Source organism: Cervus elaphus, chromosome 1, assembly GCF_910594005.1.
Source record: "Cervus elaphus chromosome 1, mCerEla1.1, whole genome shotgun sequence".
Lineage (NCBI taxonomy): Eukaryota > Metazoa > Chordata > Mammalia > Artiodactyla > Cervidae > Cervus > Cervus elaphus.
In genome coordinates this window covers 55,399,899-55,404,844 of record NC_057815.1, presented here as the reverse complement: position 1 = coordinate 55,404,844, position 4,946 = coordinate 55,399,899, and positions in this window count along the sequence as shown.

The window sequence follows — 4,946 nt, the reverse complement described above, 5'->3', positions numbered from 1 at the left end:
AAACAAGAAGGACAAAAGCAGGACTTGAACCCAAATGTCAGACCACACACATTCCTAAATGAGGGCTTGACTCCCCTAAAAAGCCCCTCCCACTTCTTTATGCTCCTACAGGTCCTTGTTCATTCAAAATTATGTCAGGTTTGAAGTATCTCTGTAACCCTTGGTCTATTCTTGTAACACCTGTGTGGGGTGGGTACAGTCTACCACCAGAAACACCTCTTACTCTCAGGGCCTCATGTACACCTGGAGAGTCCAGGAGATTCAGCAAAAAGATTTCATTTTCTCATCAAGCCATTCATCACTCCTTATAGAAGTAGCCTTAGATGGGCAAGTGGGAATTCTCTTTGCTCTCCTCACCTCGCTATGATCCTGTTTCTTTTTCCTACGTTTTGGCCACCCCCAGGAGCCTAACTCCATCCCAGAGCTGTGGTGTCATATCCTAAGGTCTTCAGGTCTTCATGTCTTTCAAAATCAGCAGAGAGAAACATCTATAAAGCAAGTCATCCTCTTTCTAATATTGATTGTCTTCTGTAGCCTGGGGTTTTTGTGCCAACAGAGTGTCAGCCACTCTACTGTGATTATCTAGAGACAAGCCTTCCTCATAAGGGAGAGGTGAGGTTATCTGTCGGAAAGAAGTGGATGAGGGTGAAAGAAAACCTCATGCAGCTACCACATCCCTGGGTCTGTCTCCTCTAGTAGATGGTGGGCTCCTTGAGGGTAGGGATGTGCCATAATCCTCGCTACCCCCACATCAAACATGGGATCCGCTTCAGAGTGAAAGCTCAGTGAACACTGGATGAGTGACAACACTCAGGTAGAGAAAAGTAGACCTCAAGAGCATTCCAGAACCCAAACCTCCTTCACATGTGACTGGTGTGACTTCTTTTCATTGATTCACTCAGCAACATTAAAAACTATCTTCACCCACCTGGGCCTGAGAGAACACAGTCCCTTCCCTCATGTCAAAGAGCTTCTGAGTGATTCTGGTAGAAACAAATGAGCCACACAGTCACTGTACTGTCTCATCACTAGAGGATGGGGGTCCACAGGGTGCGGTGGGAGCTCAGAGGAAGGACCTCCATCCAGACAAGGGATTGGGGAAGGCTTGAAGTTCTTTCTAGAAGCTGATACGTTCCTGCTAGAGATGGGGAGAGGTTGCAGGCAGCAGAGCCAGCAGAGGAGCTGGCCGGCAGTGGGGCCAACAAAAAAACTTGGCTATTTTCACCAGCCTCTGGCCAGGAAGGGGGAGTGAGAAGCCTCAAATGGAGCTTTGACACTGTTTTTCTTTCTTCTGGAGAGCTGCCACGTGCCGCCACAGAGAGCATTTCACGGGTAGATGCATATTATTCCAGTGTGTTTATCTAGGAAACCGGAGCCCAGCTCCAGCATCTGGTTTTCAGCACAATCCTGAACAAATTCCAATTTTCCAGTTGGGTTAATGAAAATAAAACCTGGGAAGCTGTGGGCTGGCTGCATATCGGGGTTGAGTCCTGGGCTCACGCAGGGTCACTGGCTGCAGGGCCGGAAGGGCTCCGGCAGGTCATGGATTCCGTGGGACTGGCCGTGTGGCTGGCACCGAAGACAACCTCGCACAGAGGGGGAGAGCTGCCAGCCTGGCTCGGAGGAGCATGCCTCACAGAGGAATGGATGTCTTTGGATTCCATCTGGCTCAACCTGACAAAAGCTGAAGGAGTACCTCTGGGGCCAAAGCACTGGGCAGAGTCGTAGGGCGGGGTGAGATGCAGATGTGAACCAGCACTGGCCCTGGCCTCCCAGAGGGCAGCATACAGCCGCCAGACTAGCTGACTGATGAGTGAGACCCTTGACAGTCCCTGTTAGCACTCACAAGCTGTCTGGGAAGCTGGGATGTGAGAGGGACCTATTTTTACAAGTCACACTGAAAAAGATATAGCGGGGCTTCAGAGCTTCCTAGGTGGCGCTAGTGGTAAAGAACTCCCCTGCCAGTGCAGGAGACCTAAGAGATGTGGCTTTGATCTTCTGGTTCAGGAAGATCCCCTGGAGGAGGGCATGGCAACCCACTCCAGTATTCTTGCCTGGAGAATCCCATGGACAGAGGAGCCTGGCAGGCTACAATCCATGCGGTCGCAAAGAGTCGGACCCAACTGAAGTGACTTAGCATGCACACACATGGGGTTCAAGGAGACCTGAAAGCCAGAACTCAAAGTCCACACAGCTCTCCCTGCCCTCATAGCTGCCCGTCCTGCATGACGTGCCTCATTTTCCCATCTCATTGCAGATCAGGTATTTCTGTTCTCCAGACTGCATGACAAGAAAACGTTGTTTCCCCAACTGTTCCTGAGTTCACATGAGCCTCCTTCTCTCACTCTTTCTTTCCCAGTTCCAGATTCCTTGGGAAAAGGTGTTCATTGGGCCTGGTAGGTGACAGGCTCACCCTTGGTAAAATCAGCTGTGGCCAGGGATCAGGGTCACATGTGTAAATCGGGGGAAGGGGAGCTGATCCTGACCTGGGCCTCTTCTTCATGGAAAGTGCTTATAGGAAGATGCATATCACAGGCAGCTTGTCCTCCACCCAGTCTACTGATGTGAATGAGATGGGACAGGGATGCTCATCCATGAGTGTCTGAAGCAGAGCTAAACCCAGACTCCTGACTCCCAACCCGGTGCTCTTTCCACTACACCCCATTCCTTTGGTCCTAACGCAAAGCCAACAATTGTGAAATAGACTCTGCCCATGCTGTTTCCCCGTGGGAGCAGCTCCAGAATTAGCAGTGTTGATTAGAGAGAATTTTGTTGGCGGACCTTGGAGTGAGCTGGAAGCTGAACACCAGTGGTGGGGCTGGTTGCAAACCCTTGGGGAAGCGACCAGAAGGTGTGTGTCATAGGTTGCAGACAGGGTGATCTCTCACAGGGCTATGAGGCTCTTCGGGGAAGGATGGCCTCTTACTCTTGTCTCCTCTACCTGGAGGTTGCTTCTTAGGACAGAATGTAGAGAAGGCCAGGGCAGGGCAGGGAGGAGGTGCCTCTTTCTCCTTGGTCCTGGCTCAAACTAGCGAGCCATAAAATGGCCTTTGGTGGAGATAACTTTCCCTGAGACTGGAGAGCAGAGTCTGCAAGCCAGGCCAGAGAGCTAATTCCTGAATGACTCCTGGGGGAAGGAGATTGGTATATCTTGGTCATCCTTCGAAGCTCCCGATGATGGCATTTTTCTTTCATTGTACCGTCTCGGTGTGGGAAGTGATGTGATGTTTTCCAGGAGGCTGTCAGTGGTGTGCACACCCTGCTGCTCCTGCTCCCAACTCTCCAGAGCCTCATGACTGAGATCATTGATGTTGTGGCTTCCAAGGCTGAGCCCAGCCCAAGGCTGGAGCCAATCCTGATGGTGGCATCAGTTCATTCCTGGGGGCTTAGAACCATCTTCCTACTGGTAGACCTGGCAAGGGGAGCACCAGGCCCAGCCCTTGGTTGGGCTCCTTCTGCCTTTCTGTGTTGGGATATCCATAGACTGGGCTCCTACCTTGGTCCCTTCTTCCTATTTTACTTGGTAATACTTCCCTGAACCCAAACTACCTGGGGCTCCACATCCACTTACAACCTTTGAACTGCTGTCCATTTCTCCAGCCACTGAAGAGCACCATGATCTAGCTTCATCTGGTTCTACATCACCTCTCATCTCTGTCATCTCTGCCTCCTGGACAGGCTGCCTTAAATACTAATGCCTATCAGAAATGCCTTTTTCAGCTGAGCTGGAACCTCTGGCTCAGGGTTAATGAGGAAGCTCTCTCCATCCTCTCTTGTTCCTCTCCCTGGCTCTGCCTACTTTTGTGTGCCCATTCAAGTGATATTTAGCATGAGCTGTGCTTCATGTCCCACTAGACCGTGTATTGGAGTCTTCTCTCCTTTCCATTTGTCTTTTCTTCATTGATTGTGAGGGTTGTTGGGAGTCAGTGGTCAGCAGCCCTTTCCCCAGGGAACAGATCTCCTAGTATACCAGTGAGGGTTGCTGACATTTTAGAATCAAGGCTATCATGTAAGTATTCCCTGGAATATGACGGATCATCTTATATCAGGATGACCATCATACAACAGGATTAACCCGAATCTAAGCAGCTCTGCTCAAGGTGAAGAAGGAGAAAATAGACTACATTCCTCACTCGTTTGACTTTAATTCTTCCTCCCGTGATGCAGGCAGGTATCACCTAAGTACACTCTTGGCTGACCCTTCACAGTCCTTTTCTCAATCCAGCTGCTGAAATGACATTGTTTGCATCTCTGAACTTGGGTCTATAAGGTTCCTGCATCTGCAGGGGCTATTCTGTCTAATCACTTCCTCTCCCTGGGACATGGTTCCTATAGCGTTTGCCCAAGGCTGAAATTTCCTCAACCTCCTACCTACCCACCCACCCATCCGTCCAGTCACAGTTAATGCTTCTGCCAGGCTCTGCACTGTGCAATGAGAACACAGTGATAAACAAGTAAAGCATGGTTTCCTCCCTCAAGGACCGCTGTGCCCCGCCTTGATCACCCCAGCACCTCTTAGCTGGAGTCACTGATGTGTCCACCTCTGGGCCTGGGCTTGTTTTTGTGGGGATGACAGACAAAAGTGGGGGAGACTGATGATAAACATGTAAACAATAATTAACGCTACTCACACGGCAACAGAGAACAGCAAGGAATCAGAGGGGGAGATCTATTTAGAAAGGATGTTGGGAGTAGGCTTTCTGAGGAAGTTACCTTAAGGCTGAGATCTGAAGGATATGGTAGGACAGAAATGCACAGGCAGCAGAAAATAAAATACGCTAAGGCCTGAAGGTGGCAAAGAAAATGGTTTCAGGAATGGAAAGCAGCATGACTGAAATACAGTAAAAGAGGAAGGGACATGAAATGAGACCAGGGAGGTAGGCAGGAGGCATATTAATGCACAGCCTTTGGGTTACGGTGAGGAAGTTGGAAAGGGTAGAGGCTTA